General features: G+C 42.8%; 1 protein-coding gene across 3 annotated transcripts in view; it reads right to left on the bottom strand.

The window, feature by feature from the left end:
- The window catches only part of ryk (receptor like tyrosine kinase), a 376,084-nt gene that overhangs the window by 100,851 nt on the left and 252,570 nt on the right, over positions 1 to 22,663 (bottom strand). The gene's annotated exons all lie outside the window — the stretch shown is intronic.

Below are 22,663 nucleotides of genomic sequence, written 5' to 3'. Positions count from 1 at the left end.
CGCAGATCAGTCATGATCTCATTGAATAGCAAAAGAGGCTCAAAAGGCTAAAGGGACTACTCCTTTTCCTTTCGTACAGGGTTTATAAGATTGCCTATCTGAAGATCCTCAGTGCATATTGCTATGACCGGTCCCTAGGTGACATCCCCCAATTTATGATCCTGGGTAAGATACCCCAATTGTTACACTCCAGGGTGATGAACTGGCTCCCCTTCTTTATTCAAACCCCTCCATTGGTTGCAACAAGGTTGATTTAAAGAGGAGCCCTTCCCTCGTGGATATCTTTTCCCAGTCCAAATGTATTTGTGTTTTAGAAGGAGCCAATTTAACCAGACTTTCTTAAATCAAAGAAAAGTTTATTAGATACATAAAAAATGAGAAAAAATAATAAAAACGCAACACACATACATATTAGGAATGAAAAGTTGAGTCCAAAAATAAAAGTTAAAAAAATATACAAATCAGTCTTTGGTTTGTCCATGAGGAGTCGATGGTGAAATGTTGCAGCTGTGAAGTTGGGTGATTCCGGTAGAGCTGACTTTGGCAGTTGAGCTGTTGGTTTGGAGACACTTGGGACTGCAGGTTAGCTGAAGGAGTTGTCCTGTTTACTTTTGACTATGGCTTTGCTAACTTGTGACTTGCCTCCAGCAACAGAGAAATACTTTTTTTTTTACCTGCAAGCTCCAAGGATGCCTAGTTATGTTCTTCAGCACACCAGAACTAGCACATATAGACCAGGTTTGTAAGCTGGCTTTTTAACCCCATTTCTTGTGTATTCGTGGAAAGGAAAAACAAATATGCCTTTCGCCCAGAATCTGCTTTCTTTCAACTCAGATCAGTTCCACATCTTGAGGTATAACTCAACAGTGATGGTTTCTGCTGAGGTGGTAATCAGTCTCCATTATCTCTGTAGCCACAGAGATAAATTTAAGATTTGGAATAGATTTAAACCGAGTTCAATTTGAGAAGAAGGTTATATAGCCTATTGTGCCAATTTCCATTGTTTTTACTGAAACAATAAATTGAAAAGGTTTCCTCAGTTTTCATTCCTTAAGCAACATAGTTGTTTGCTGCCATTTAACATTTCCATTAAAAAATAGAGCACATTTTTCAAACAACTTATGCAAATAAGAATTCAAAAGCCCAAGAGCATTTCACAGGCAAACATCTAGCTTTTGCAAACATGGACAAAAGAGCTGAACTCCCAAAGTGAGGTGAGAGTGACGGCCCTTGACATCAAAGCAGCATTTGATGGAGCATGGCATCAAGGAGCCCTAGCAAAACTGGAGTCAATGGGAATCAGGGGGAAATCTCTCCACTGGTTGGAAGCATACCGAGCACAAAGGAAGATGGTTGTGGTTGTTGTAGGTCAGTCATCTCAGTTCCAGAACATCACTGCAGGAGTTCCTCAGGGTAGTGTCCTTGGCACAACCACCTTTAGCTGCTTCATCAATGACCTTCCTTCCATCATAAGGTCAGAAGTGGGGATGTTTGCTGATGATTGTACAGTATTCAGCACCATTTGTGACCCCTCAGATGCTGAAGCAGATCATGTCCAAATGCAGCAAGACGTGGACAATATCCAGGCTTGGGCTGACAGGTCGCAAGTAACGTTCGTACCACACAAGTGTCAGGCAATGAACATCTCCAACAAAAGAGAATCCAACTATTGCCCCTTGATGTTCAATGGCATTACCATCACTGAATCCCACAATATCAACATCCTGTGGTGTTATCATTGACCAGAAACTGAACTGGAATAGAGCAGGTCAGAGGCTAGGAATCATGCGACGAGTAACCCACCTCAAAGCCGGTCCACCATCTACAAGGCACAAGTCAGGAGTGTGATGGAATACTCCCCACTTGCCTGGATGAGTGCAGCTTCCACAACACTCAAGAAGCTTGGCACCATCCAGGATAAAGCAGCGCACTTGATTGGCACCACATGCACAAACATTCACACCCTCGACTACCAACACACAGTAGCAGCAGTGTGCACCATATACAAGATGCACTGCAGGAATTCACCAAACCTCCTGTGCCAGCACCTTTCAAACCCACAACTACTACCATCTAGAAGGACAAGGGCAGCAAATAGATGGGAACGGCACCACCTGGAAGTTCCCCTCCAAGCTGCTCACCATCCTGACTTGGAAATATATCGCTGTTCCTTCACTGTCGCTAGGTCAAAATCCTTGAACTCCCTTCCTAACAGCACTGTGGGTGTACCTACGCCACAGGGACTACAGCGGTTCAAGAAGGCAGCTCAACACCACCTTCTCAAGGGCAACTAGGGATTGGCAATAAATGCTGGCGCAGCCAGCGAAGCCCACATCCCATGAATGAATATATAAAAAAACCTTCACAGCAGCTCTAGAATTACATTAATCTCAACACAGTTAAGGATTTAAGCAACTAACAATGTTTGTGTTTCTCACCTAGGCAAGAATCTGGCAGTGCTTTGCCCACTCATTTGAACCTGCCTGGGTTTTCATTCCTTTCTACTTAACAAAATGAAATGGCAGCTGGTGACCCATTCTGCCAGATTTACCACTCAAGAGCCAAGGACTGAAATGTACCACATAATCTAAACTAGCACTTCAGTGCAGCAGGGACATGATTATGAAATTGTCACTTGACAGGTTAAACCAAGAACCACCTCACTGTTCAGGTGGATGGAGAGGTAGAAGGATCTCATGGAATGACTGGAAAAGCAAGGAGCTTCTGAAGTGTCTTGAGTAACATTCCTTTCACAACCAAAGTGAACAAAAACAGATGAACGCCCTTTCATTCATTTGTGAAACATTGTGTGATAATTATGTCTCATGTTTCCCTACCGAACAACTATGACTGCATCTCACAAGCAACTCAGTTACCATGAAGTGCTCTGGAACATCTCAAAAAATGCCTGTTAAAGGAAAGTATGTTCTTATGCTAATGATGTGGAATGTGTACTCTATTGCTGGCTCTTCTCTTTGTATTAAATCCTTGGCCAACAATTAGGACCCAAGAAGTTAATGACATCAATTGTGCTAAACTGCAAAAGCAATTTTGCATATAAATGTAACAACAAAGGTGACGGGTAAATGAGCCTGTCCTACACAGTCATGATACTTTTAAAAATCCTTGGGTGGTTATCTCAGGACCAGAGCACCAGGCTTTTTGAGATTCCTAACTCTAAGATGATATCCTCATTTACTCTGATTTTTGCACCAAAAACTGGAAAATTATTATTCGTGGAAAACGAACAGTGAAAACTGATGCAAAAACTTTTCAGACTTGGCATACTTGGCAAACCACTCAAATCTGTCTGAGCAATTTCCCAAGGGCCTGACGTGATCTTTAATGATCCTGTGTCTCTTGACATGGCTATAAAATTCTTTTATTATTGCTACCAGTTATTCTAAACCTCAGTATCATCTCTGCTAGAGAACAATCTGTACTATTAGCAGTGGTAGTAATCTGTAATCACAGCAATGCTGCACTACACTAGATTTTTGAATTGGGGATAAACAGATGGAGAGAAAACCGATTAAAACAAGGGCCATTGGTCATGGCTTTGAAAACACCATTTCTGTTGAATTACCACAAGACCATAAGACATAGGAGCAGAAATTAGGCCATTCAGCCCATCGAGTCTGCTCCGCCATTCAATCATGGCTGATAAGTTTCTCAAACCCATTCTCCTGCCTTCTCCCCGTAACCTTTGATCCCCTTACCAATCAAGAATCTATCTATCTCGGTCTTAAATACACTCAATGACCTGTCCTCCATAGCCTTCTGTGGCAATGAATTCCATAGATTCACCACTCTCTGGCTTAAGAAGTTTCTCCTCATTTCTTCCCTTTACTCTGAGGCTATGCCCTCAGGTCCTAGTCTCTCCTACTAATGGAAACATCTTCCCCACGTCTACTCTATCCAGGCCTTTCAGTATTCTGTTAGTTTCAATCAGATCCCCCCTCATCCTTCTAATCTCCATCGAGTATGGACCCAGAGTCCTCAAACATTCCTCATATGTTAAGTCTTTCATTCCTGGGATCGTCCTCCTCTGGACCCTCTCCAGGGCCAGAACATCCTTCCTGAGATACGGGGCCCAAAATTGCTCACCATATTCTAAATGTGGTCTGACCAGAGCCTTATAAAGCCTCAGCAGCACATCCCTGCTTTTATATTCTAGTCCTCTCGAAATAAATGCCAACATGGCATTTGCCTTCCTAATAACCGACTCAATCTGCAAGTTAACCTTAAGAGAATCCTGGACTAGGACTCCCAAGTCCCTTTGCACTCCGGATTTCTGAATTCTCTCCCCGTTTAGAAAATAGTCTATGCCTCTATTCTTCCTACCAAAGTGCATGATCTCACACTTCCTCATGTTGTATTCCATCTGCCACTTCTTTGCCCATTCTCCTAACCTGTGCAAATCCTTCTGCAGCCTCCCCGCCTCCTCAATACTACCTGTCCCTCCACCTATCTTTGTATCATCTGCAAACTTAGCCAGAATGCCCTCAGTTCCTTCATCTAGGTCATTAATGTATAAAGTGAAAAGCTGTGGTCCCAACACTGACCCCTGCGGAACTCCACTAGTCACCAGCTGCCATCCTGAAAAGGACCCCCTTATCCCCACTCTCTGCCTCCTGCCAGACAGCCAATCTTCTATCCATGCTAGTACCTTGCCTCTAACACCATGGGCTCTTATCTTACTGAGCAGTCTGTGCGGCACCTTGTCAAAGGCCTTCCGGAAGTCCAAGTAGATAACATCCATTGGCTCGCCTTTGTCTAACCTACTCGTTACTTCCTCAAAGAATTTTAACAGATTTGTCAGGCATGACCTCCCCTTGATGAAACCATACTGACTTTGCCCTATTTTACCATGCACTTCCAAGTATTCTGAAATCTCATCCTTAATAATGGACTCTAAAATCTTACCAACGACCGAGGTCAGGCTAATCGGCCTGTAATTTCCCGTCTTTTGCCTCACTCCCTTCTTAAACAGGGGGGTTACATTAGCAATTTTCCAGTCCTCTGGGACCTTCCCTGACTCCAGTGATTTCTGAAAGAGCACCACAAACGTCTCCACTATCTCTTCAGCTATCTCCTTCAGAACACTGGGGTGTAATCCATCTGGTCCAGGTGATTTATCCACCTTCGGACCTTTCAGTTTTCCTAGCACCTTCTCCTTGGTAATGGCCACCATACTCACCTCTGCCCCCCGACTCTCTTGAACTTTTAGAGGATGTTACTCGTGTCTTCCACTGTGAAGACTGACGCAAAGTACTTATTCAGTTCCCCCGCCATTTCTTTGTTCCCCACTACTACTTCTCCATTGTCATTTTCCAGCGGCCCAAAGTCCACTTTTGCCTCTCTCTTACCCTTTATAAATCTAAAAAAATTCTTGCAATCTTCTTTTATATTACTGGCTAGTTTACCCTCATATTTAATCTTCTCCCTCCTTATTTCTTTTTTAGTTGTCCTCTGTTGGTCTTTGTAGGCTTCCCAATCCCCTGGTTTCCCACTGCTCTTCGCCGCATTGTATGCTTTCTCTTTAGCTTTTATGCTGTCCCTGACTTCCCTTGTCAGCCATGGTTGCCTCATCCTCCCTTTAGTATGCTTCTTCTTCCTAGGGATGAATTTTTGCTGTGTCTCCCAAATTACTCACAGAAACTCCTGCCATTGCTGTTTCACTGTCTTTCCTGCTAGGCTCATCTCCCAGTCAATTCTGGCCAGCTCCTCCCTCATGCCTCTGTAGTTGCCTTTATTCAACTGTAGTACTGTTACACCTGATTCCAGCTTTTTCCTCTCAAATTGCTGGGTAAATTCTAGCATATTATGGTCATTTTCTCCTAAGGGATCCTTCATCTTAAGCTCCTTTATCAAATCTGCCTCATTACACATCACTAATTCTAGAATTGCCTGTTCCCTAGTGGGCTCCACCACAAGTTGCTCCAAATAACATAGGTAAGACTAGGAAAGAGGACCTGTTTTGGGATTATCAGGAACTAGGAACTAAATTAAAGAACAGGTCCTCAAGGGTTATAATCTCCGGATTATTACCTGAGCCACGTGCAAATTGGCATAGCGACGCGAGAATAAGGGAAGTAAACACGTGGCTAAAGTACTGGTGCAGGAAAGAGGGGGTCCATTTCGTGGGGCACTGGCATCAGTATTGAAACAGGAGGGATCTGTACCATTGGGACAGTCTCCACCTGAACCGATCTGGGACCAATGTTCTAGCGAAAAGGGTAAATAGGGTGGTCAACAGAACTTTAAACTAGAAAGTGGGGGGGAAGGGAAGGGTAAAACTCCAAGAAATATGACTAATGGGAAACAAAACAGCAGGTTATCGTGGCGGGGTGGGTGGGGGGTGGATTCAACTTCATGGAAAATTATGAAAAAACTGAAAAGAAAGGAGAGCCCAGGAGAGGCTATTAAAGTCTCCAGAACGCAAAATAGGACAGAGTGTTTGGAAAGGGCTAGGAATCTAACTTCAAGCACATCAGATAAAGGGACAATAATGAGATGGGGGAACGGGAAATACAGGACTGAAGGTGTATCTGAATGCACGCAGTATACGAAATAAGGTAAATGAGCTTGTGGCGCAGATTAAAATTGGCAGGTATGATGTGGTGGGTATCGCGGAGACATGGCTGCAAGGGGATCAGGACTGGGAGCTAAATATCCATGGATATACATCCTATCAAAAAGATAGGCGGGTTGGCAGAGGAGGTGGGGTTGTTTTGTTAGTAAGAAATGAAATTAAATCATAGCAAGAAATGACGTAGGGTCACATGATGTAGAATCTGTGTGGGTAGAGCTGAGGAACTGCAAAGGTAAAAAAACCATAATGGGAGTTATGTACAGGCCTCCATACAGTAGTCAGGATGTGCGGCACAAGGTACATACACCAGGAGATAGAAAAAAAATGTAAGAAAGGCAAGGTTACAGTGATCATGGGGGATTTCAATATGCAGGTAGACTGGGAAAATCAGGTTGATAGTGTATCCCAAGAAAAGGAATTTGTGGAATGTCTACGGGATGGATTATTGGAATTACAATGCACTATTGCTCAAATTAAATCAGAATAATTTTCCTTCCTTCACCATACCAACAATTTGCAGTTACATAGCATCTTAACAAAGGAAAGCTTTCTATGATGTTTCACAGAGCAAATATCAAAAAAAATTTGAAACCAAACCAGAGCAAGAGCTATTAGGGCAGTTGGTCAGAGGCAGATTTTAAGGACTGGACTGTCTTAATAGGAAGAGAGAGAGGGGGTGGGGGCCGGGAGAAGAGAGAGAGAGAGGGAGTGGGGGTGAAGATTGAGAGAGAGAGAGTGAGAGTATGTGAAGAGGATTAGGAGGGAATTCCAGAAGTTAGGGTCTGGGTAGCTGAAGGCGTGGCCAAAAATCGAAGGCAGAGTGGCCAGAATTGGAGGTGCACAAATATCCCTAGATCGTAGGGCTGGAAGAGGTTACATATCTAAAGAGGGGAAATGCCATGGAGGCACTGGAAAACAAGGTGAAAAATTTTTATTCACAGAATTGGTATGGCGCAGAAGGAGGCCATTTGGTCCAATGTGTTTGTACCAGTTCTGTGAATGAGCAACTCAAGTAGTACCACTCCTGGCCTTCTCCCTGTAACCCTGCATATTCTTCCTTTTCAGCTAACAATCCAAATCCCTTTTGAATGCTTCAACTGAACCTTCCTCCACCATAGCTATTCCCAAACGCTAACCACTTGCTGCGTAAAAAGAGTTTCTCCTCATATCACTTTTGCTTCTTTTACTTAATTAAAATCTGTGCCCACTCTTTCTTGATCCTTTCATGAGTGGGAACAGTTTCTCCCTATCCACTCTGTCCAGACTCAAGATTTTGAATGTCTCTATAAAATCTCTTCTCAACCTTCTTTTCTCTAAGGAAAACATCCTAATTTCTCCAATCTATTTTCATATCTGAAAATCACCATTCTTGTGAATCTTTTCTGCACTCTCTCCAGTGCCTTCATATAGCTGAGGCTGAACTAGTGACTTTTTCCAAATTCAACATAGCCTCCTTGCTCTTGTACTCTATGCCCCTAATAATAAAGCCTAGGATACTATATGCTTTATTAACTGCTCTCTCCACCTGTCCTGCTACCTTCAATGATTTATGTACATATACACCTAGGGCCCTCTGCTCCCCCACCCCCTTTAGAGTTGTAAAACATTTTATATTCTCTCTCCACATTCTTCCTAACAAAGTGGATTACTTCACATTTCTCTGCATTGAACTTCATCTGCCATCTGTGCAATCATTCCACCAACATGTCTATGTCTCTCTAAAGTTCTACACTATCCTCCTCACAGTTCACAATGCTTCCAAGTTTTGTATTATCCACAAACTTTGAAATGTTGCCCTGTACATCAAGATCGAGGTCATTAATATATCAGGAAAAGGATCCCAACAAAGAGACTCCTGGGGAACACCAATACAAACCTTCCTCCAGCGTGGAAAACATTAATTAACCACCACTCTCTGTTTCCTGTCACTCAGTCAATTCTGTATCCATGTTGCTACCTTCTCTTTTATTCCATGAGCTAGAACTGTTCTCACAAGTCTGTTGTGTGGCAATTTATCAAATGCCTTTTGGAAGTCCATGTACACCACATCAACAACACTGTCCTCATTAACCTTCTCTGTTACCTCTTCAAAACTCTCATTTCCCTCATTATCCTTGGATGCATCTCATCTGGTCCTGGTGCCTTATCAACTTTAAGTATAGGCAGCCTATCCAATACCTCAGCTTTTTCAATTTTAAACCCATCTAATGTCTGAATTACTTCAATTTTCATTTTGGCCTGGGTAGCATCTTCTTCCTTTGTAAAGACAGATGCAAAGAATTAGTTCAGCACCTCAGCTATGCCCTCTTGCCCCCATGCGTAAATCTCCTTTTTGGTCCCTAATTGTCCCTAACTCTTTCGTTTACCATGCTTTTACTATTTATGTGCCTACGGAAGACTTTGGGATTCCCTTTTATGTTAGCTGCCAGTCTCTTTCCATACTCCCTCTTTGCTTCTTCACCTCTCCTCTGAACTTTTTATATTCAGCTTAGTTTTCAATCATGATTTCTACCTGACACCTGTCATTAGCACACTTTTTCTTCTTTATCTTAATTTCTATCTCTGTTGTCATCTAGGGAGCTTTGGATTTGTTTGTCTTTCCTTTCCCTTTTGAAGGTAGCCCATTGATCAGGAACTGTTTTTCTTGCCTACCTTTGACTCCAATTTATTCAGCAGAGATCTGTTCTTACCTCATTGAGATTGTTTTTCACCCATTTAATTATTTTTAGTCAATCTAAAATGTATGGTACAATGATCGCTGCCCTCTAAATGTTCTCCTACTGGCACTTGATCTATTTGGTCCACCTCATTCTCAAGAACCAGGCCCAGCAGTGCCTTCTTCAATGTTGGATTGGAAACTTACTACTGAAGAAAATTCTCCTGAACACATTCTCAGAACTCTTGCCCCTCTCTGTTCTTTACACTAATACTATCCCAGTCCATACTTGGAAAATTAAAGACCCCCCATTATAAGAGCTCTATAATTTTTGTACCTCTCTGTAATTTCTTTGCAAATTTGTTCCTCTACATCCTTGCCATTAGTTGGTGGCCTATAGACTATACCGAGCAATGTAATTGCACCTTTTTTGTTCCTGACCTCTGTCAGGAACTCTGGCTAGCTCTGTTCAGGTTCCATCTCCCCCAGAGCTGGACACAATGTCTCAAGAATCTAAAGCCCTCTCTCCTGTACCATCTTTCCAGCTATGCGTTCATCTGTTTTATCCTCCTATTTCTGTACTCACATGTGGTACTGGAAGTAATTCACAGAATAGTTACGGTGCAGGAGGAGGTCATTTGGCCCATGTGTCAGCAAACTTAGTGCCAATCTCTTGCCTTTTGCCCGTGACCCTTCACGTTGTTTTTAAATAAATAATGATCCAATGCCCTCTTGAAAGCTCCAATGAACCTGCCTCCACCACGCATCCAGGCAGTGCATTCCAAACCCTAACTACTCAATGTGTAAAAATGTCTTTCTCTTACCTTGTATTTGCTTCTTTTGCAAAACACTTTAAAACTATGCCCTCTGGTTCTCGATCCGTTTATGAGCGGGAACAGTTTATCATTATCTACTCTGTTCAGACCCCTCACGGTTTTGAAAACTTCTATCAAGTCTCCTCTAAACCTTCTCTCAGAGATTATTACTTTTGAGGTCCTGCTTGCTAAATCCTTAATTCTTCCTAAATTCTGGCCGCAGGACCACATCCCTCTCGCTATCTATGTCATTGTTACTGATGTGGACCATGACTGTTGGTGGTTCACCATCCCCTCAGAGTGCTCTGCAGCCACTCAGTGACATCTTTGACCCTGGCACCAGGGAGGCAACACACCATTCCAGATTCATATCTGCAGAGACAGAAACATCTAATTATTCCCCTAACTATTGAATCACCTATCGCTATTGCTCGCCCAGGCCTCCTTGTACTCCTGCATAGCTGGGCCACCCATAATGCCATGGACTTGGTTCTGGCTGCACTCCCCACATGAACCATCACTCTAATCTGTATTCAGAACTGAATACTGGTTGCAGGGTAGGATGTACTCAGGAGGCTCCTACTCTACCTGCCTTTCCTTTTTGACTGTCTGGTGGTCATTCCTTACCTATCTCCCTGCATACTCTTAAGCTGCGGGGTGACCAGACCTATAAACATGCTATCCACTTAACTCTCAACCTCCGCAGTGGCACCAGTGGCTGCTCAAATTCCACAACCTGGAGCTCAAGCTGCTGCAATTGACAACACTTCATGCACAAATGGTTATCCATGACATGGGAAGCATCCTGGAGTCCCCACATAGCACAGGATGTGCACTCTTGAGGTTGGAATAACCCTGTCATTTCTCTATTTAACCTTTAACCTTGTTACTGTAATTAATTACTGGTGTACCTTACCAATATTATTAAAGTTTTACCAATAGTAATAAAACTTACTATTAATAAATAATAGCCATATTGATAACCGTACCAATAGTTACTACATCTTGCTAGTGGCAAAATATCTTATCAACAATAAATCTTAAAAATAAATGTTATTAATACTTATGATTTTTACTAATAGTTAATACAACTTACTAGCAGAAATAAATCCTACTTTATAAAAAAAAATTAATCCATTTATTCCCTAGTTTACATTGAAAATACTCATCAGCCAATCACATGCCTGCACCCCCATAATGTCACAACTCAATTTTTCATTCTAGGGCTCTGATTGGAAATGGCCCAGCCCTACTGCTCTCGCTGTTTTTCGCTGCTCGGACTGAGCCTTACCTCTCTGTGTGCATGGAGCCCTGCTGCTCTCGCTGTTTCTCACCGCTTGGACTGAGCTCTCGCATTCCCTCTCCGTGTGTTTGTAGCCCCACTGCTCTCGCTGTTTCTCACTGCTCGGAAGGCGCTCTCGCTTTCCTTCTCTGTGTGTTTGTAGCCCCACAGCTCTCGCTGTTTCTCACCACTGGGACTGAGCTCTCGCCTTCCCTCTCCATGCGTTTGTAGCCCCATTGCTCTCGCCGTTTCTCACTGCTCGGACTGAGCTCTCACCTTCCCTCTCTGTGTGCTTGGAGCCCTGCTGCTCTCGCTGTTTCTCACTGCTCAGACGGAGCTCTCGCCTTCCTTCTCCGTGTGTTTGTAACTCCACTGCTCTCGCTGTCTCTCATCACTTACTCTGAGCTCCGCCTTCTCTCTCCGTGTTTGTAGCCCCAATGCTCTCACTGAGCTCAAATTTGAGACATTGCTGGATGGGAGCTACCATAGGTCACTGTGCATGGAATGATGGGTGAAAGGTAATTGGTGCGAGTTAGATGAAAGGGAGAGCTTTGGAGGATCTCAAGTTTACGTAAGGCGCAAGCTGGGAGGCTTGCTCGGAGAGCACTGGAGTAGTCTAACCTACAGGCAACATGCAAAAGGATTTCAGCTGAGGCAGGGAAAGAAGACAGATGATGTTATGCAAATTAGACAGTTCTGGTGATGGAAGGTATATGGCATCAAATTGGGTCAAACAGGACACCAAATTTGCGAAGTTAGCCCATGGTCAAGGAGAGGGATGGAGTCAGTGGCTAAGGAACAGAGTTCTGGGGCTTCCAAATATTTAGTTGAAAGACATTTTTACTCATCCAATACTGGATGTCAGTCAAGCCAGATTGCCAATCAAAGGCAGTGGCAGGGCAAGAGAGGTAGAGCTAGATGTTTGTCAGTGTACATGTAGAATATGATTTGTTTTTGATTAATGGCATCAAGGGGGAACATGTGGATGTGAAATAGGAGGGGCTCATAGTTCCTCGGGTCGCCCCCCCCACCCGTTAATGGTGTGAGAGTAGGAATAAAAAAATGCATGTGATTCTCTGGCTACAATTGGATATAGTACTGGAAAGTTCCATCTACAGAACTATGCTGAGCTTTGTAGATTCTCTGCTACAGGAACATATCATGAAGAGTCATTTTCAGGGATGCATTAATTGTATTAATGCTGCAAAAGCCAGTCTGAGTGTGCACAAGTGTACTTAACTTTCAGTAGTTCACTTTCGAATCCAAGATAACATATGACTCTTGTCACGAAATCAAATTAATAAGGCAATCACACACACATTATTTGAGCATTGAAATGTATAAAATTCTTTCAGGGTTGGACAGACTGGATGCAGGGATGATTTTTCCTTTGGCTGGGGGGAGTCTAGAACAATGGGTCACAACCTCAGGATACGGGGTAGGCCATTTAGGACTGAGATGAGGAGAAATTTCTTCACTCGGAGGGTGGTGAACCTGTGAAATTGTCTACCACAGAAAGCTGTGGAGGGCATGTCACTGAATATATTTAAGAAGGAAATAGATAGATTTCTAGATTATAAAGGCATCAAGGGGTATGGGGAGGATATGGTATTGAGATAGAGGATCAGCCATGATTATATTGAATGGTGGAGCAGGCTCAAAGAGCCAAATGACCTACTCCTGCTCCTATTTCCTATGCTTCTAAATGTAATTTGAGTCCTCAACAAAAATATAAAACAGAGGAGTGGAAAAAGCAAACTCAGTTCTTCAGCGTGGAATTTAATTTATGTATTTTGGATGGAACCATGAAATATTATATACAATTCTTACTGAAGCAAGCTTTCTAAATGACTGGCATGATGACAATCAAACAGCACATTATGATGTGAAAAGGAGAGACTATTTTTAAAGCAGTTTAGGCCTTGGAATTCAGTATTAAAAACTAGAATGCTTATGAACATAGGAACAGGTGTTGGCTATTTAGCCCCTTGAACTTGCCCTGCAATTCAATAAGACTATGGCTAATCTATGACCTAAATTCATACATTCACTTTTGCCCAACATCCCTGAATACATTTGGTGAACAAAAATCTATCAATCTCAGTTTGAATAATTGATCAAGTATCAATTGCCATTTGCCAAAGAGAGCTTCAAACTTGTACTACCCCTTTGTGTTGAAGTGTTTCCTAATTTCACTCTTGCAAGGTCTGTTTTTATTTATTTTCAGACTATACCCTCAGTCTTAAACTCCCTAAATGATGGAAATAATTTCTATCTACACTTGTTCTGATTTCCTTAATACCATGAAAAGTATGATCAAATCACCCTTAACCTTCTAAACCCCAGGGAACGCGACTCTAGTTTGTGAGGTGAGTGTGAGTGCCCTTGACATCAAAGCAGCATTTGACCGAGTGTAGCATCAAGGAGCCCTAGCAAAACTGGAGTCAATGGGAATCAGGGGGAAAACTGTCCGCTAGTTGGAGTCATACCTAGAGCAAAGGAAGGTGTTGTGGTTATTGGAGGTCAATTATCTCAGTTCCAGGACATCACTGCACGAGTTACTCAGGGTAGTGCCCTAGGCCCAACCATCTTCAGCTGCTTCATCAATGACCTTCCCTCCATCATAAGGTCAGAAGTAGGGAAGTTCACTGATGATTGCACAACGTTCAGCACTTTTCACAACTCCTCAGATACTGAAGCAGGCCATGTCCAAATGCAGCAAGACCTGGACAATACCCAGGCTTGGGCTGACAAGTGGTAAGGAACATTTACGCCACGTAAGTGCCAGGCAATGACTACCTTCAACAAGAGAGAATCTAACCATCACTCCTTGACATTCAATGGCATTACCAATGCTGAATCCCCCACGATCAACATCCTGGAGGTTACCATTGACGAGAAACTGAACTGATCATATGAATACAGAATCAAGTCAGAGGCTAGGATTCATTTGGTGAGTAACTCACCTCCTGACTCCCCAAAGCTTGTCTGTCATCTACAAGGCACAAGTCAGCAGAGCGATGGAATACTCCCCACTTGCCTGGATGACTGCAGCTCCAACAACACTCAAGAAAGCTCAACATCATTCAGGACAAAACAGCCCATGTGATTGGCACCTCATCTACAATATTCACACCCTTCAGTAGCACAGTAGCAGCAGTGTGTACCATCTACAAGATGCATGGCAGAAACTCACTAAGGCTCCTTAGGCAGCACCTTCCAAACTTACAACTATTACCAGCTAGAAGGACAAGAGCAGCAGATACATGGGAACACCACCACCTGGAAGTTCCCCTCCAAGTCACTCACCATCCTTACTTGGAAATATATAGCTCTTCCTTCACTGTTGCTGGGTCAAAATCCTGGAACTCTCTTCCTAACAGCACTGTGGGTGTACCAACACTGCATAGTCTGCAGCGGTTCAAGAAGGCAACTCATCACCAACTTCTCAAGGGCAATTTGGGATGGGCGATAAATGCTGGCCTAGCCAGTGAAGCCCACATCCTGTAAATGAAATAAAAGAGTGAAAACAGAAAATGGAAATACTCAGCAGGTCGAGCAGCAGCTGTGGATAGAGAAACAAAGTTAATGTTTCAGGTTGATGACTTAGAAATGCAATAGGTTTTAAGGAAGTGAAAAGGGACAGGGAGTTAAGGATAAAAGAACAAAAATTGGTGGTGCAGAGCCAAAGGTAGTGCTAATGGGACAAGTAAATAAACAAAGGATGTGTCTAAAAGAGGTTTGACTGGCAGAATGATGATCAGATGTCATTCAAAAGCAAGAGTCAGGAGAAAAATGGGAGTAAAACTAAAACCCTGCAGAAAGGAAACAAAATGGGGGTATACATTAAGTTCTTAAATTGTTGAACCCAATGTTGAATCTAGGAGGCGGTAAAGTACTTAATCAAAAAGATGTCACAAGTGCTGTGAATAGGGCTCCCCTGGTCAACCTATTGTTTCAGCCTCTTCCTGCCCCAGTGAACACCAAGTCAACTAGTTTGCGTAATCCCTCCTTGTAATTTAACCCTTGGAGTCCAGGTATCATTCTGAGAACTTTATGATGCACTCCCTCCAAGACCAATATATTCTTCCTAAGGAGTAGTGCCAAGAACAGCTCACAGTGACCCCAGGTGTGGTCTATCACCCTATCATTAATTCCGACTTTAGTAATTTCCTGATAACATATTTGATTAACTAGAATGTCATTCCTTGGTTTCTTTCTCTCAACTTTCTTAAATAACAGTGAAGTACAATTTTCTAACATATAGGAATGGTTCCCAAATTAAGAGATCATTAGAAGATTTTAAACAAAAACAAAAAGTACTGTAAAAACTCAGTAGGTCTGGCAGCATCTGTGAGGAGAAAGACAGAGTTAATGTTTCAAGTCCATATGACTCTTCTTCAGAACTCAAGAGAAGTAAAAATATGGTGAAATATATACTGTTGAAGGGAGGTGGGACAGGTGAAGCTGGATAGAAGGCCAGTGATAGGTGGAGGCAAAGGAGAGATTGAAAAAGATGTCATAAACAAAAGAATGCAATTTTCTCACTTATTTCTATTAAAACCCTGGAATGTAAATTATAACTGGTTGTGGGGGTTTGGCACTGTCTAGTGTCATTAATTTTTTTCATCACTGCTGTTTTTCAATTTAATTGTTGATGAAACCCTGTCCTTGATTCAATATTAGTTTGGTCAGGACGTCCGGGAGGTTGGCCTCTTCCTAAACCCGAAATCATGTCACAAAGTTCTAAGCTCTGCAGTGCTGCCACATCCAGTCATGAATGGTGTTGGACAATTAAACAACTTACTAGAGAAGGAGGCTCCACAAATATCCCCATACTCAATGACGGGGGAGCCTGGAACAGCAGTGCAAAAGATAAGGCTGAAGCATTTGCTACAAGCTTCAGCCAGAAGTGCCAGGAGGATGATCCATCTCGACCTCCTCCTCTGGTCCCCAGCGTCACATATGCCAGTCTTCAACCAATTTCATTCATTCCATGATATCAAGAAAGGACTGAAGGCACTGGATACCACAAAGGCTATGAGCCCTGACAACATTCCGGCAATAGTACTGAAGACTTGCGCTCCAGAACTTGCTGCACCCCTAGCCAAGTTGTTCCAGTGCAGCTACAACACTGGCGTCTACCCGGCTATGTGAAAAGTTGCCCAGGTATGTCCTATACACAAACAGGAGGACAAATCCAACCTGGCCAATTACCAACCCATCAGTCTACTCTCGATCATCAGTAAAGTAATGGAAGGTGTCATCAACAATGCTAACAAGCGGCGCTTGCTTAGAAATAACCTGCTCATTGACGCCCAGTTTGGGTTTCGCTAGGGCCACTCAGATCCTGACCTGATTACAGCCTTGGTTTAAACATGGACAAAAGAGCTGAAATCCGAGGTGAAGTGAGAGTAACTGCCCTTGACATTAAGGCAGCATTTGACCGAGGGTGGCATCAAGCAGCCTTAGCAAAACTGGAGTCAAAGGGGATCGGGGGAAAACTCTCAACTGGTTGGAGTCATACCTAGTACAAATAAAGATGGTTGTGGTTGTTGAAGGTCAGTCACCTCAGCCCAGGACATCACCGCAGGAGTTCCTCATGGTAGCGTCCTAGGCCCAACCATCTTCAGTTGCTTCATCAATGACCTTCCTCCCATCAAAAGGTCAGAAGTGGGGATGTTTGCTGATGATTGCACGATGTTCAGCATCAGTCGCAACTCCTCAGATACTGAAACAGGCCATGTCCGAATGCAAGAAGACCTGGATGATATCCAGGCTTGGGCTGACAACTGGCAAATAACATTTGAGCCACACAAGTGCCAGGCAATGACCATCTTCAACAAGAGAGAATCTAACCATCGCCCCTTGACGTTCACTGAATCCCCCGCTATCAACATCCTGGGGATTACCAGTGACCAGAAACTGAGCTGGACTAGCCATATAAATAGACTAAATGAAGGTCAGAGGCTAGGAATCCTGCGACAAGTAACAACTCGTAACTACCCAAGACATACCTGGGCCTGTCCACCATCTACAAGGCGCAAGTCAGGATTGTGGTGGAATATTACCCACTTGCCTGGATGAGAGCAGCTTCCACAACACTCAAGAAGCTTGGCACCGTCCAGGACAAAGCAGCCCGCTTGATTGGCACCACATCCACAAATATTCACTCCCTCCACCACCGACACACAATAGCAGCCGTGTGCACCATCTACAAAATGCACTGCAGGAATTCAAGGCTCCTCAGACAGCAGCTTCCAAACCCCCCACAGACCACTATCATCTAGAACATCAAGGGCAGCGGATAGGTGGGAACACCACCACCGGTAATTTCCCCTCCAAGTCACTCACCATCCTGACTTGGAAATATATCGCCCTTCCTTCACTGTTGCTGGGTCAATATCCTGGAACTCTCTCCCTAACAGCACTGTGGGTGTACCTACACCACAGGGATTGCAGCAGTTCAAGAAGAAAGCTCACCACCACCTTCTCAAGGGCAGCTAGGGATGGGAAATAAATGCTGGCCCAGCCAGCGAAGCCTACATACTGTGAATGGATAAAAAATTATTGAAGATGCCTTACTTTAATATTCAAATATCATCGTTATCAATTTACAAAAGGCCCCACACTGCTCTTAACTCCCTATTCCTCCAAATATAATTATGACAATTATATGTGCTGGTTTGGATATCCCTTTGAAGTTTCTTTACAAACTCTCTTTTTTGTAGATTTTGCAATCAGTTTTGTATCTTTCCAACTGGCAGGGTCTCTATATGCATTTTCTTTTCATTTTATTTTGTTCCAGATAAGTTTTTGGTCAATGTTGATGGTGATGGATTCAGCAATGGTACAGCCATTTAATGTCAAGGGAAGATGGCTGGATTCTCCCTTGCTGGAGATGGTCAGTACCTGGTACTTGTGTGGTGCGAATGTTACTTTCCACTTACCACAAGGTTGTCCAGGTTTTGCTGCCTGTGGGCATGAATTGCTTCGATATCCGAGGTGTGAAAGGTACTGAACACTGTGCAATCATCAGCAAAAATCCCCACTTTCTATGTTGGAGGGAAGTTGGTTACTGAAGCAGCTAAAGATGGCTAGGTCTTGGAACTGCCCTTAGGTATTCCTGCAGCTTTGTCCTGAGGCTGAGATAATTAGCTTCCAACAATCACCACCATCTTTCTTTGTGTTAGGTATGACTCCAATCAATAGGGAACTTTCCCCGATTCCCAGTGAGTTGAATTTTGTGTGGGCTCCTTGATGCCACACTCGGTCAAATGCTTCTTTGATGTCAAGGGCAGTCATTCTCACCTCAGCTTTTTTTCCCATGTTTGGATCAGGACTGCAATGAGGTCTGGAGTTGAATGACCTATAGGAACCCAAACTGAGCATCCATGAGCAGCTACTTGCTGTTGAATTGCCACTTGATAGCACTGTCACTGACACCTTCCATTGTTTTGTTGATAACAGAGTGGACTGAAGGGGCATTCATTGGCCGGATGGGATTTGTCCTGCTTCTTGTGGACAGGACAAACTTGAACAATTTTCCACATTGTCGGTAGGCCCCAGTGTTGTAGCTGTACTGGAATGGCCTGGATAGGGCGTGGCTATTTTTAGAGTACAAGTCTGAAGTACTCGAGCCGGGATGTTGTCAGGGTCCTATAGCCTTTGCTGTATTCAATAACTCCAACTGTTCCTTTGTATTCAGTGGAAATAATCAAATTAGTTGAAGATTGGCATCTGTGATGTGGGGACCTCTGAGGGAGGCCAAAATTGAGCATGCACTTGGTACTTCTGGCTGAAGATGATTGCAAATACTTTAGCCTTGTCTTTTGCCTTGACGTGCTGGGCTCCACAATTGTTGAGGATTGCAATGTTTGTAGAGCCTCCTCCTCCTGTTAATGATTTAACTGACCACCACCATTCATGACTGGTTGCGGCAGGGCTGTAATGCTTTGATCTGTTTAGAGGTGGGATCATTTAGCTCTATAGCATGCTTGTCGTCCTGTACTGCAGCTCCACCAAGTTGGTATCTCTTTTTTGGGAAGCCTGGTGCTTCTTCTGGCATGGTCTTCTGCACTCTTCATTGAACCAGAATTGGCCCCTGACATGATGGTAATTGTTGAGCGAGGGAAATGTCGGGCCATGAGGTTACAGATTGTGTTTGAATACAATTCTGTTGCTTCTGATGGCCCACAGCACCTCATGGGTGCCCAGTTCTGAGTTGCTAGATCTGATTTGAATTTAGTCCATTTAGCGCAATGGTAGTGCCACACCACATTCCTCAGTGTGAAGAAAGGACTTTGTCTCCACAACGACTGTGCAGTGGTCACCCCTTCTCTTAGGGGTATAAACTGGTTCTGTAACACATTAAATTCTTTTCTGAACACCTCCCACTATTTTACATTGTTTTTCTCAGTAGCAGTTAAATCCATTTTATGGTCTCTTTCTCAGTGCATTGAAATTAAACTTACCTAAAGCAAGAATCTTGATAGCTGTTATCCATTTCAAGCACTATATTGAACTCAATCTCATTATAATCACTATTTGATAAATGTTGATAAAAAGTTAGGCTGTTAATTAAATTTAGATCATTATTGTTACCACCACAGGGGGAGGGGTAAAAAATGGTTCCCCTACTCTACTACTCCAGGTCTCACCATAACAGGATTTTTTTGTGAATTTAGTGAGGATGTCCTTTACCAATACTGCAAGACTCCTATTAAGTATGTCTTCAGATTATAAAAAAATTAGTGAGACAGATTTTGAGTTTAAATGATATATGGTTAACTGTTTGTTGGCTGGTCTCGATGTGGTGCTTCCACATTGCAGCCATGTTGTTCAGTTGTCTTTCTAGGTACAGTTATATGAAACAGGTTTCCATATTTTATTCCTAAAAGATCTTGGTTTTCAGTAGATTTCTCTTCTCAGGATGGTTACTTTGCAAATCTAGGCACAATACTTTTGAAATAGAGAGGGAAACAGCTTCTTTGCAGCCTTTCAGTATAGCATTCTGATCTCTGACCTCTCTGGCTTAGTAAACCGTTGTTAAAGTCCTGCTGGCTCTATATGCCAGAAGAATTCGATTAATCCATGTCTGCTGCAATCATTGTTTTTAGAACAGGTAGTTGCATGTTGATGTCTCATCTCAGAAACTTTGGAATAGTTTCCGGATAATGTAAAAGCTAACGAGAGATGGGGTCTTTCACGCTCCACATGAGGTTAAGTGCCTGTTCCTTTTCATCTCACTTGGGCTGAGTATAAATTTGTATATTGTAGCTGGTTGGCAGTCCTCCATTGTCTTAACAGGATCATAGTTTATTACTTTTTTAAAAATCCAGCCTCAAACCAGAAATAGAAATTGTATATTTTTTTAAAAAAGCACACCCTTATAACTTTACTCATTACTAAACTTGCCTCCCCCGTGTTGGCTCTGAAATATTTTTGCAGAAGCTTGTCCAGTTGCACACAAGAAATTCACCATCTTTCTGACATATGCTAGCCTGCTTATCCTAATCTATGAATGTTAAAATCCACCATCAAAACTACTCTGCCTTTACTAAATGCTTGTTTAATCTCTGCATTTATACAATCTACCACTTTACAACTGCTTTCAGGGGATCTATACGCAGCTCCCACTATAGTCTTAAAACCTTTTCTATATCTGAGTTATACCCATAAAGTTTCCACTGCCTGCTTATCTCTTAAGTCCTTGCTTATCATTGAAGTGTTTCATCCTTAAACACTGAGGCTACCTTATCCCCTATACTGTACCATTCTCCCTGGCTTTCCTGTGGACTGGGGTATATTTTATTCTTACTAACTTGTAGCCTTGTTTCACTTATTGTTACCAAGCTATACTTTGTGGTCCAGATCACCTGACTAACCCCCCCACCCCCAACAACACCAACATCCCCTGACCACCCAACAACACACACCCACCCCACCCGACTCCCTACCCGACAACACAGCCACCAAACCCCTGACCACCCAACTAATCCCCCTCATCCCCACACCCCATAGCCCCTGACTGCTCCTTCCCCCTTTGGACAGCCTGCTGTTCCAAGGTTCCATGTTCCACACCCTGGTGTCTTATCGATGGTCTTTAATCCACATCCTCACAGGTAGCAAGCACATAGTACCTGTTGGTTGGATCCACTTTTGCAGATCTGCACTCTCAATCTCACTTGGGTTCCCCGTACTCTGCACAATATCGGTCGTATCAACCCTATTCTGAATCTACGCCTCTATGAGGTTAACTGAAGCCTGAAGCCAATTGTTCAGATATTGCTCCCCCTCCCTTGTGTGTCAGGATATTGCCAACATGCACTCCAACTTAATAAATTTGAGTTGAAGAGATTAGAGATGGAGGCACACATTGAGGATATGATCACTCAGTACAGTCTTATTGTCCACAAACCCCCACTTACTGCAGTCCAGACATAGTCTGCTCGGCAATACCTTAGCTTAGATTATTTATGTCTTTTTTTTTAGCTTATAATAGTTTTTATTCTTCATTTGCACTCTCCTTAGCACCGAAACATGGAATAAAAATTTTAAATGGTGCCTCAAGGTTACAAAAAACACAAGTATTGGAGGCAAAAGCAGCACCTCTTCAATGATTTCCCACTTTCACCAAATTTCCATCTTTTTCATTCTATATGAAACATACTCCTTCAATCTGTACCACCATGCAGTGAAGAGCTAATTAAAGTACAATGCAACAATTACATGCGGCAAACGCTTTTTTACGTAACATTTCAGGAATTTCACCAGTGATTCAGGATCACATTTCAGAATTTGGATCCCCTTTCTGTGGAAAATGAAGGCCAAATCCTCCTAACTTGGCATCATCTCCAACTTTGACCAGTCTGCATAAGGCTTCTGAATCCGACTAGCTAGCATAAATTAAAGATGGTAGCATTCCACTCAATTCAACATAACTCCTCTAATCAGTTCTCACTACATTTTACCCTTCAGTCATATGCATAGAACAATTTGGCTTAACAATGTGCTTGAACCATTACCTCAGAACGGTTCCTTCCTGTTCTAAGGCTACTAGTAATTTCAAGGAATCATTTTTTAAAAATCTGAAAGCTAGTGGTGTTGAGTATTAATCTGCTGTAAGAAAGCCTATTTACATATAAGCAAAAATAAGTGTGGCTTTAATGAACTGTTTAATAAACTGTCCCGGTTTATTAAAAGAAAAAGATTTCACTAATGCATATCAGATTTGATCATTAAAATTCATTAAACTCTCTCAAGCAACTTCCTAAATTCCATCAGAAACTTAGAAAATGCAGCTTCTGCATTCA

Source organism: Carcharodon carcharias, chromosome 2, assembly GCF_017639515.1.
Source record: "Carcharodon carcharias isolate sCarCar2 chromosome 2, sCarCar2.pri, whole genome shotgun sequence".
Taxonomy (NCBI): domain Eukaryota; kingdom Metazoa; phylum Chordata; class Chondrichthyes; order Lamniformes; family Lamnidae; genus Carcharodon; species Carcharodon carcharias.
This window is presented reverse-complemented; position numbering and strand designations above follow the sequence as displayed.